The sequence below is a fragment of the Sminthopsis crassicaudata genome, chromosome 2, assembly GCF_048593235.1.
Source record: "Sminthopsis crassicaudata isolate SCR6 chromosome 2, ASM4859323v1, whole genome shotgun sequence".
NCBI classification, from domain to species: domain Eukaryota; kingdom Metazoa; phylum Chordata; class Mammalia; order Dasyuromorphia; family Dasyuridae; genus Sminthopsis; species Sminthopsis crassicaudata.
In genome coordinates this window covers 385,373,338-385,385,700 of record NC_133618.1, presented here as the reverse complement: position 1 = coordinate 385,385,700, position 12,363 = coordinate 385,373,338, and the positions used below count along the sequence as shown (strand labels likewise).

The 12,363-nt window shown below is 34.0% G+C and overlaps 1 pseudogene; it reads right to left on the bottom strand.

Moving 5' to 3' along the window:
- LOC141552862 (proteasome maturation protein pseudogene) overlaps positions 1-7,451 on the bottom strand; it is a 28,329-nt pseudogene extending 20,878 nt beyond the window's left edge.
- Positions 7,452-12,363: the final 4,912 nt, after the last annotated feature.

The following is a 12,363-nucleotide window of genomic DNA, read 5'->3' as shown; positions in this document are numbered from 1 at the left end:
AAGTGGTAGCTAACCTATATTATCCTAATAATTTAAAGCATATGCTTAGTCCTTAGTCATAAGTGCCTAGATGTAGGATAAGCTAAATGCACCAGCATCCCATTTTTTGATGACTTCTGAATAAATCCATGTGGGGAAAAAGGAGTATAACTCTTCAGACCTTAAAAACTTTAATTTACATTTGGTCTTTGAGGAGAATTGTATATATTTGTATATATTAATTTGTATATATTTGTTAAGCATTTATCAGTATCTAGTAAAGTTTCTTTTTTTTTTTAATCATCTGCTTCATATTAGAAGAACAAAGAATCATGTACTTGTCAGATCTATGGAGAAGAGAACTCTTTATGACCAAAAAAGAGATAGAAAGCATTATAAGATATAAATGGATAATTTTGATTTTATTAAAGCAAAAAGGTTTTGCACAAAACCAATGCAACCAAGATTAAAAGGAAAGTGAAAATTTTTGCCACAAGTATCTGTGACAAAGAGAATTATTCTATTGCTTATCCAGTACCAAATGTTTTGATGAGCATTGTAGGAGAATGGAGAAGAGGGAGAAACCTTGGAACTAAATTTTCTAAAGATAAATGTTGAAAACTATCTTTGCATGTATTTGAAAAAATAAAATACTATTAAAACAATTTTAATGAGACCACTGATCAGTGGAATAGGTTAGGTTCACAAAACACAGCTGTCATTTACTATAGTAATCTAGTGTTTGATAAAGTCAAAGCCCTAGTTTCAGGGATAAGAACTCACTATTTGACAAAAATTGCTGGAAAAATTGGAAATTAGTATGGAAGAAACTAGGCATTGACCCATACCTAATACATTATACCAAGATAAGGTCAAAATGGGTTATGATCTAGATATAAAAAATGATAATATAGCAAATTAGAAGAACAAAGGATAGTCTACCTCTCAGATCTGTGGAGAAGGAAGGAATTTGTGGACAAAGAACTAGAGTACATTATGGAATAAAAAATGGATAATTTTGAGTATATTAAGTTTAAAAAGGTTTTATACATACAAAACCAATGCAGACAAGATGAGAAGGGAAGCAATAAATTGGGGGAAAAAATTACATCCAAGAGTTCTGATAAAGGCCTCATTTCTAAAATACAGAAAGAACTGACTCAAATTTATAATACAAGCCACTCTCCAATTGACAAATAGTCAAAGGATATGAACAGACAATTTTCAAGTGAAGAGATTTAAACCACTTCTAGTCATATGAAAAAATGCTCAAAGTCACTATTGATTGGAAAATTTTCAAATTAAGAAAACTCTGAGGTAAAAACTCTCATATTGGCTAAGCTGACAGGAAAAGATAATGATGAATCTTGGAGTGAATGTGGAAAAACTGTGACACTGATGCATTGTTGGTGGAGTTGTGAACTGATCCAACCATTGTGGAAAGCAATATGGAACTATGCCCAAAGAACTATCAAACTGTAAATACCCTTTGATGCAGCAGTGTCTCTACTGGGCCTGTATTCCAAAGAGATCATAAAAAAGGGAAAATGACCCACATATGCAAAAAATATTTGTAGCAGTCCTTTTTGTCATGGCAAGCAACTGGAAACTTGGTGGTGCTCATCAGTTGGAGAGTGGCTGAATAAGTTATGGTATATTAATGTTGTGGAATATTATTGTTCTATAAGAAACATGATCTATAAGCAGCATGATTTCAGAGAGGCCTGGAGATAGATGAAATGATGCTGAGTGAAGTGAGTAGAATCAGGAGAATATTGTACACAGCAACAGCAAGATAATATGATGTGCCTCTTTTTAACAGCGAGGTGATTCAAACAGTTCCAATGGTTTTATGAAGAGACCCATCTGCACCCAGAGAGAGGACTGTGGTGACTGAATATGGATTGCAACATAGTATTTTCACTGTTTTTGTAGTTTGCTTGAATTTTGTTTTCTTTCTCATTTTTTTTATCTGAATTTTCTTGTTCATGGGGGTAATTGTGGAAATATATATAGAAGAATTGCACACATTTAATATATATTGGATTGTTTGCCATCTAGAGGAAAGGTTGGGGGGAAGGGAGGGAGAAAAAAATTTGGAACACAAAATTTTGCAAGAGTGAATGTTGAAAATTATCTATATATGTATTTTTAAAATAAAAAGCTTTATTTAAAAAAACCTTAAAGATATTGTCACTCTGTTAGGATTACCAGGTGAGAACTCATGTTGTCTGGACAGTGACAAGGTGAGAATTCAGGTTGACTTGACAGCTCTCTGGCTCAGACCTTTGGTTCAGGCCTTTAAAGGGAGTTTACACCTTAGGAATTCTAGGAGGAGCAAGCTCATTGGTTGAAGTAATGTTTCCCAGAAGCTCTTGCGTTATCCCACGCCCATTCTCTGGGAAGATAAAAGAAGGGTAGCATTGGGTCTGAGAGAATCGACTCTGGGATAAAGTCTTGATGCCAGGCAGGCTGAAAGGAGACCAATCTGATTTGAGAAAGGACAAGAGTTGGAGGAGATTCAGAGCTCCCAAGAAACCTGCGCATAGAGGAAAAGATTTTACAGATCTCCTCCCAGAGAAGGATTATAATTGAGCAGACGACCAGACCCTCACAATTCAAGAACTTTACAAATTGGCGCCCAACATGGGGCAAGGACTTTTCCTTATCCTGACAAGGACTTATTCTGAGCCCTTCAGAGGAGCTAGCCCAGACCTTCGCAATTTGGCACCCGAACAGGGACAGACATGGTCCTGATTCCAGTGGAAAAGCCTCCCATCCAGATCTCAGTCTCTCTGACCCAGAACCGTGAGTAAAAAGGAAACTTTGTTAAAGATTAAGTGAGCGTGCTAATAGATAAATAAGGAACTTAACTTGTTAAGGGCTAAACCAGCAATCTCTTATAGTGAAATGGGGCAAACGCCTTCTGTTCAAGGAAAATGTTTGGAGAGCATTTTCAAGGTTATGAAAAGCCAAGGATTGATTATAATGTTGGAGGATATTACTGAACTTTTAAAAAATGTGAAGGTCATATGTCCTTGTTTTCCTTGGAAGAAGAATTGGATCCAGATGAATGGGAATTAGTAGGAAAGCAATTAGGTGAACACTATAATTGCTCTTATGACATTTTGCCCTTTGGTTCCAGACTAAACTCAATTTCCAAAGATACAATTCATAACTACAATTTAATCCAAATGGCTTTAAAAAATGCTATTCTAAAGGAAGAGAAGAAGGAGCAAAATGGGGAAGCGTCAACTAAACTAGGTGAAAAGGATGAATCAGATAACAATGAAGTTAAGTACAATTCTGAGCAACAGGAGCATCTCCCATCTCCTCCCTCAATTAACCCTTCAGGGGTGGAGCAAGAAGGAGGAGGGGAAGAGGCAGAAACACAAACAGAATTGCCTGTGAAGCAGCCTAAGCCTATGACAAGATTTGAAAAAGCATTGGTTAAAGCTAAGAGAGAAGGACAGGATATAAGTGATTTTATATATGCATATCCTGTGATTGAAGAGATGGATTCTGTAGGTCATAAAAGGAGAAAATATGCACCTTTAGATTTGAATAAAATTAAAGATTTGAAAAAAGGTTGTACCCTTTATGGGGCTACATCAGCTTATGTTAAAATGTTACTAGATGGTTTGTCTTAGGAAGTCCTAACCCCAAATGATTGGAAATCCATAGCAAGGACATGCCTGGAACCTGGAGAAAATTTGTTATGGCTTGCAGAGTTTCATGAATTATGTAAAATCCAAGTCAGATGCAATTTGGAAATAGGAGTTAACACAAAATTCACTTTTGAGCACTTATCTGGTGAAGGTCAGTAGGGAGAGAATTCAGAATAGACTAATTATACCGTGACAATATATGAGCAAATTGCTAAGGCTGCAATAAAAGCTTGGGGTGTCCTCCCTGGACAGAAAGATCACTAAAGATCTGGACAGAGGCTTTCACTAAAATAGAGCAAGGTCCCAATGAACCTTTTGAAGATTTTGTGGGATGTTTGCAAACTGCTGTCAAAAGAACTATTGGAGAAAATGCAGCTACAGAAATAATGACCAGACATCTGGCTAAGGAAAATGCCAATGAGATTTGCGAAAGAATTATATGGGGATTAGACAAAGATGCTCCTTTAGAGGAGATCATAAGACATTGTGCTACAGTGGGAACAAATGCTTTTTACACCCAGACAATGATGAACATGGAAATATAGGGTCCTTCCTGGCAAGGGACTTCTAGAGAAATTCGTCGAAGTTTTCAATGTGGAAAAATTGGACATCTAAGAGCTCAGTGTAGATATGGAGATACAGTGAGAAGACAGGGTGAGAGAAGACCTAAAACTCCATGTCCAAAATGTCACAAGGGTCTCCACTGGGCCTCCAAATGTAGATTGACCCAGGGAAATGAGAGGTGGGGCCCAGCTTCAGCCCCCCAAGTGGGGCATGATGGCAGCTGAGGTTATATCCAGAGAATTTTAAGACATGATCAATCAGCCAAAAGGCAATCAGATGGAAAGGATTGAAATTAGGAAAAATAGAGTTGTGTGCAGTAGAGACTACTGAGATATTCCCTGGAGAAGTGAAATCTGTTCCTGTTGAGCCTATGGATCCTTTGCCTCCAGGCACAGTAGGCTTGACCATTTTACCTTCTGAGAGTGCCTACAAAACAGTGTCCATCCATACACTGATGTGGGAAACTGGAGAATGTGTAGCTAATATCCCAGTCACTAACACAGGGAGACAACATGTGATTTATCAACCAGGAGAAGTAGTAGCATCAGGCTTATTGTTATGTACCCCTAATAAGCAATCTGGTGATAGTCGCCTAGATTCTGACTCCAGTGAACAAAATCCAGGAATATATTTGTGAAGGTCTGGGCTAGCTCCTCTGAAGGGCTCAGAATAAGTCCTTGTCAGGATAAGGAAAAGTCCTTGCCCCATGTTGGGCGCCAATTTGTAAAGTTCTTGAATTGTGAGGGTCTGGTCGTCTGCTCAATTATAATCCTTCTCTGGGAGGAGATCTGTAAAATCTTTTCCTCTGTGCGCAGGTTTCTTGGGAGCTCTGAATCTCCTCCAACTCTTGTCCTTTCTCAAATCAGACTGGTCACCTTTCAGCCTGCCTGGCATCAAGACTTTATCCCAGAGTCGATTCTCTCAGACCCAATGCTACCCTTCTTTTATCTTCCCAGAGAATGGGCGTGGGATAACGCAAGGGCTTCTGGGAAACATTACTTCAACCAATGAGCTTGCTCCTCCTAGAATTCCTAAGGTGTAAACTCCCTTTAAAGGCCTGAACCAAAGGTCTGAGCTAGAGAACTGTCAAGTCAACCTGAATTCTCACCTTGTCACTGTCCAGACAACCTGAGTTCTCACCTTCTCACTGTCCAGACAACCTGAGTTCTCACCTGGTAATCCTAACATCACTCTAGAAGTCAGATTTCAGATAATCTCAATCTGGATTACAGATGCCAACCAGAAAGGAAATGGCAAAAGTGTTTCATGCCACTGAAAAAAAATTAGTTATTGTATTATTTCTATCCTTAACGCTTACTGATTTGGAATTGTGCAAAAAATAAAACTTACTGATTTAATACTTTGTTGTCTGTTCCTTTTCTGGAAACTCACAATTTTCTTTATAATCCTTTATCAGAAACACTGGTTATAAATTTGCTCCCCTCTCTCATTCCCCTCCCTCCATCTTTCTGTGTCCCTGTTAATCTCACTTGCATTAGTTTTGTTTGTATTAAAAAAATTAATTTAAAGTAATCAAAATTATTCATTTTGCATTTCATAAGATTCTGTAGTTCTTCTTTGGCCATAAATTCTTCCCTTCCCCATAGATTTAAGAGAAGACTAGGGACAGCTAGTTGGGGTAGTGGATAGAGCATTATCCCTAAAGTTAGGAGGATTTGAGTTCACATCTGGCCTCAGATACTTAACACTTTCTAGCTCTATGATCTTGGGCAAGCCACTTAACTAATTGCCTCAGCAAAAAAAACAAACAAAAAAACAACAACAAGAGAAAACCTATCTCTTGTTCTCTTAATTTGCTCATAATATCACCTTTTATATCTTAAACAATGTTATCTTGCTATAGAGTGTTAGATGTTGGTCAATAACTAGTTTCTGCCATAACTATTTTCCAGTTTTACTAGCAATTTTTATCAACTAGTAAATTCTTGTCCCAGAAGCTGGAGTCTTTGGATTTATCAAACAGTAGATTACTATAGTCATTGACTTGTGTTTTATGTACCTAACCCATTAGTCTATTTCTTAGTCAGTACCAAATGATTTTGATGATTACTGTTTTATAATGTAATTTTAATTATATTATATATATATACATATATATATAGTATATTGTATATAGATATATAGTATATCTAGGCTACCTTTGTTTGCATTTTTCAATAAATTTCCTTGAAATTTTTGATCTTTTGTTTGCCCAGATTTCAAATTTATAAGAATACAAGTTATTCCCCAATCGATAAATGGTCAAAGGATGTGAATAAGTAATTTTCAGATGAAGAAATCAAAACTATGTATAGCTATATGAAAAAAATGTTCTAAATCACTATTGACTATAAAAACAAAAATTAAAACAACTCTGAGGTATCACCTCACACCTCTCAGACTGGCTAATATGATAGAAAAGGTAATGATAAATGTTGGAAAAGATATGGGAAAATTGGGCCACTAATATACTTCTGGTGGAATTGTAAGCTGAACCAACTATTCTGTAAAGCAATTTGGAACTATGCTCAGTGAGCAATTAAACTATGTGTACCCTTTGATTCAGCTAAACTACTATTAGGTCTGTATACCAAAATGATAAAAGGAGTAAATGACCAACATGTGCAAAATATTTATAACATCTCTTTTTGTGGTAGCAAAGAATTGGAAACTGAGGGGATTCGGGGAACTGCTGAACAAATTAGGGTAAATGAATGCAATGGAATGCTTTCATGCTACAAAAATGATGAGTGAGCAAATTTTGGAAAAACCTGGAAAGATTTACATTAACTGAAGCAAAGTAAAGTGAGCAGAACTAGGAGAACATTGTACACAGTAACAGCAACATTGTGTAATTATCAGCTTTGATTAACTTAGTTCTCAGCAATACTAACCACATCTAAAAAACAAACAAACAAACAAAAACCTGATGGTATCTGAATGCAGATCAATTACATCATTTTCTATTTTTTTTCACATTTTCCCTTTTTTTGTTTCTTCTTATTCCCTTAGAGAGAAAGAACCAAAAATTTAATAGGTTGCTCCAAAACATTCTCCCTAATAAGTTTACTGCTGGTTGTGGCATGGTCAATAAATGTGTTGATTCTTTACTTGCAGACCACCATGTTTCTGCTGCTGTGCAAATTTACTGGTAGGTTGGGTCACATTCTTGGTAAAGACTGAATCTTTATCAGACTTGGAGATTTTTCTATCAATTCTGGAGGCTGGAGGGAATTTCATGGTTCTTCCATCTTTAGAAAATCACAAAGCTGTAACTGATGAGGTTCAGATTTAGGGAACCAAAATGAAATTAAGGTTTCTGGTAGTCAGGAAGTTAAATAAGGTCTAGTGGCAGGTTGGGGTTCAGGGAACCAAATGGAGAGGTTTTGCTCTCCTGCAACCCTTTGGGATTCAGAGAAAGGGTAGGGAGTTTTGGTGACTCCCTTCTAATGGCACAGAGGTTCTCTATAAAGGAATTTACAGATCCAAAAACCTAGATCGAAAAAAGAGGTTTATTATGGGGATTGGAAGTAAGGTTAAAATCTGGTTAGGGAAATAGGAGAGGGTAAAGAGAGGATGACACTGGAAAGATTATTCCAGTGAACAGAGATCCTTAGCATGGCATGGCATAGCCTAGCAAGGCATAGCATGGCATGTTTAGAACCTCTGCAAAGAGGATTTTAGTTTGGCTCTTTTATAATAGGAGGCTTTGGCTACAAGCTGAAGGAGGCTCATGGGTGGAGTCCCAAGTTGGCTCCTAGCTGGTTTCTGCCAGAGCTGGAATTTGAATTGAATTCAATGAGTTTCAGGTCTGAGCCAACCCCACCCAAAAAACAAGGAAACTGTTTGTCCCTGGTGCAAAGTCCCTCCCTAAGGCAGACTTGAAGGAGATTTTCTCCTTCAAGCATTTTCAGAGTTGCTGGGTCCCCTCTTCATAACCTCTTCTGATTTTCACTCACCTAAGATCTGTAAAAAGACAGAGCAAAAAAGAAAATAGCCTTTATAACAATAATGAATAATAGTGATAAAGTACTTGCTATGTGCCAGAAACTGCGCCAAGTTTTTGCTTACATTGTCTCATTTGGTTTTCTCAACAACCCTGGCCTAGGTGCTGTTATTCATCTCCATTTTACAGTTGAAGAAACTGAGGTAGACAAGTTAAGTGATTTAGGGTCACACAGGTAGGGAATTACTGAGAGTTCACATAGGAACTTAGGTCTTTCTTACTCCAAGACTCTGCTCTATCCACTAAGCTACATAGCTGTGCATTCAAAGATACCTAATGGCCCATTAGAGAGGTAAAACAGCAGCAGCAGGTGGCAAGATAATCCACTGCTGCTTCTGCTATTACTACCTGGCATTCTCCCTAGGAGGCATATAACAGCTCCCATCTCTTTTACCACTAAGGAGGAGAGTTTATTTCTTTAAGCCTTTTCCATGCGTAGTCAATTCTGACTCAGTCACTAGTTAAAAGACTTGTCACCAGGTAGAAAATAGCTCCATGTATTCTGAATTGGTGAGAGAAAAGAAACTTTTCTAAATTTCTGAATTTCTGAATGAAAATTCCCTAGGCTTCCATACAGGTTGGTAAAAAGCAGAGTACATTGTGCCTACAATAAGGACTAGGCCCTCTTTGGCTAGTAACCCCATTATACTTCTGATCATATAATTCTGGTGTGGATCTTGGCATCTAGAATATTAAGATATTTTATGTATTCTACAATCATTTCTAGTGGAATTTCTCTATCTTATCTTACTAGGTGTTTCTGATACTATAGAGAAACATTATTTGGGGAATTTATTTTTAATCCTACTTCTTTGCTGAAGTTATTAATGATTTTAATTAATTTTAATTGACTGGGGTTCTCTATCTAGACCATCACATCATTTGTAAAAAATATGATTTTGTGGTTTCTTTGCCTTTATTACTCTCTCAATTTCCTTTTTCTTCTCTTATTGAGATAGCTTGCATTTTAAGAAGTATATCAGATAATAGTAGAGACAAAAGACAGACTTATGTAACCCCATACTAGACTTTTTCCATTATAAATAATACTGAGTCTTTGTATTAAATAGATTTTTATCCAAAACAATAAATTAGTTCTCATAGGAACAGTCTACTTTCATATACTTTAAAAGATGTTTTAAAATTATATAATGGTTTTTAACATTCAAGAATGTTATACTTTTTCAAAAGCTTCTGCATATTTTACTAGTAAAGTAATAGTTTTTTGGGGGAGGGGATTGTTGATAATATGTTCTACTACAATTATCATTTTCATAATATTGAACTAACTTTGCCACCATATAAGAAATTCAATCTGATTAGAGTGAATAATTTTTAATATATTGCTGATATCTTTTTTCTAATATTTTATTAAATATTTTTGAATTGATATACAATAGGAATATTGATCTACAATATTCTTTCTCCATTTTCTCTCTCTCTGGTTTATGTATAAGAATTGTATTTATTGTGCAGAAATATTTGCACAAGCACTTTAGTAGGATCTTTCCTTTTTTCATTTTTGCCAAAAGCAAAATATTGGAATTAATTTTTCTTTTAATCATTAATAATTACTTTTAAATCCATCTGGTTCTTGGGGTTTATGATTTGGGAATTTTTGTTATGTTAATTTTTCCCTGAGATTTGATTATTTGAACTTTTTATAGTTTTTCCTTTTAATCTAGACATTTTATATGTTTATAAATATTCATCTTTTTCATTTAAGTTTTCTGTTTTATTGGCATGTTATTGGACAATTTTGTTTACTTTTCTGTTTAATTTTTTTAAATATTGATGACTTGGTTTCCCCCTCTTTTTTATAATTAGATTAGCAAGTATAGTCATTAGAATTAAAAAAAAAAAACTCTAATAGTTTTACTAAACAAATAATATTTTTTATTTTCAATGTTGAGTTATCTCTTCTTTGACTTTCCAAATTTACATTTTTTGCATTTGGTTGGAGCTGGGAACTCTTCTTTTCTTTAAATTCCATGCTTAATTAATTGATTTGTTCTTTTTTGTTGTTGATGAAAATTTCCAGATATAAATTTTTCCATAAAAATTGTTTTGTCTGCATCCCCCAAATTTTGGTATTTCAACTTACCATTTTCTTTACTTAAAATATTACTGTTATTATGATTTGTTCTTTGACACTTCTATTCATTAGAATTAAATAATAGTTTCCATTTAAGTTTGCATTATTTCTTCAAAATTCTCTTATTGAATATAATGTTTTGGGGCAAGTAAAGGAAATATTTAATATTTTTATTTTTCCTTTTATTTATGAAGTTTTCATGATTGAACATAGTTTGTACATTATCATATATAGCTATGAAATATGTATGCTCTTTTATATTTTTATTCAAAAACTGCCAAATATCTGTCACATCTAAGTTTTTCAAAATGCTATTTAGATCCTTAACTTTTTTCTAATTTATATTTTTGTTAGATTTGTCCAAGTCTGAACATAGATAAATTGAGGTTTTTAACTACTTTTGTTTTTGTTTTTCATTTCTTTATATAATGCAAACTAGTTTTTTCTTTACATACATAGATTTATTCTACACTGTTAAATGAATTTATACCATCTATTTTATTACTCAATAACTGTAGTGTTTAAAATCATAAAACATTTTGTGCTTTCACAGGATTACTTTCTCAGAATTGAAAACTGATTAAAAAAGTAAAAGTTCTAGAAGTATTTTATCAGAACTAGATAAACTCAACATGCCATATAAGTGAATACATATTTTAAATATTTAGACAATGAATTTATCAGAGAAGGCATCATGTTCCTAAATAGATACATATGTATTATTTGAAGAAACTAAATTCTCGATGTGAAAATATTATCCTTGGTATCTTTGAAAGATTTTCTACATAATAACTTTTTTTTGTCCCAACTTTGAATACATTTTTGTTGGGAATACATGTATTTATTTTATCTCGACTTTTTGTTTTCCAATTTTGAAATTATAAAAAAGCATTTCAAATAATAATATTCAAAGTATTTATCCAGGGCACATATGTGATTTGTATTCTTACTGGCTATACATACACACACACACATTATTTATTTCAAGACTTCATGCCTTCCAATTTTGAAATTATAATATACATGAAATAAGTAAGGTCAGCACAGGGTTTCAGGGAATTTTGCAGTCTCTAATTGCCATATCAGAAACTTCTGTTATCAGTCAAAAGAAAGTCAAGAATTTCCTAAGAGTTCATTAATAAAGTAAAATTATCAGATTTTAAATGTTCAATTTAATAATTATAATGAAATGCACAGAGAAATGTCATAAGTGAAATTATTATAGATATGTATATATTGACATATATACATTTATTTATATAACCAGCTTTGTTCCCAAGTAATTTGTCTCATATTCAAAATCATGTGCATACTCACACATATACATACACACACATACATATATATTCACATATGTATATATAATCTATATTTTTGAATTTTGTTGGAATAATTAACTTGAAAATTTGAGATCCAATTCATCATACCCAGAATTATTAATGCTCTATTGGGGTAATCTTACTTTTCTTTGGACTGGTACTGGTAATTTATGTGTGTGTACATATATACAAACAATATAGATATATTATATGTATGCATGTGTATATATACAATGCATACAGAGAAAGAAATGCTTGCATTACATAAATACTTTGATGCAATAAATGAATTAAGACTGATGCAAATAAGACTGATGCAGATATATACATGCAATATTTTCCCTATTTGGCCATCTTATTTATTAAGTTTCTCTCTTTTCCTTCTTTTTCTCCTCCCTCTTTTAAAGAAAAAAAATCAAATTCTCAGTATTTGAAAGTCTTTCTGATCAATTTTGAAATAGGTTTTTTTTTTTTCAACTATTTAGGAAATATATTTCTTTTAGTTATTTCCCTCCCGATTCTATTCAGAGAAAAGGTAACATTTCTGTGATCCTGCAGGGAAATAAGCCTAAATATCAATTTCTCTAAAATATGACAGTCTCAGATGATGAGTAGGAATTATCTCATAAGCATTTTTTTTGAACAATCAAGGCAGCTGACTTAAAGATGAATTTTAATTAGCCTGAAGTATTTAAATAATTCTCCAATATTATTTTTCTCCTCTTTCTTGGC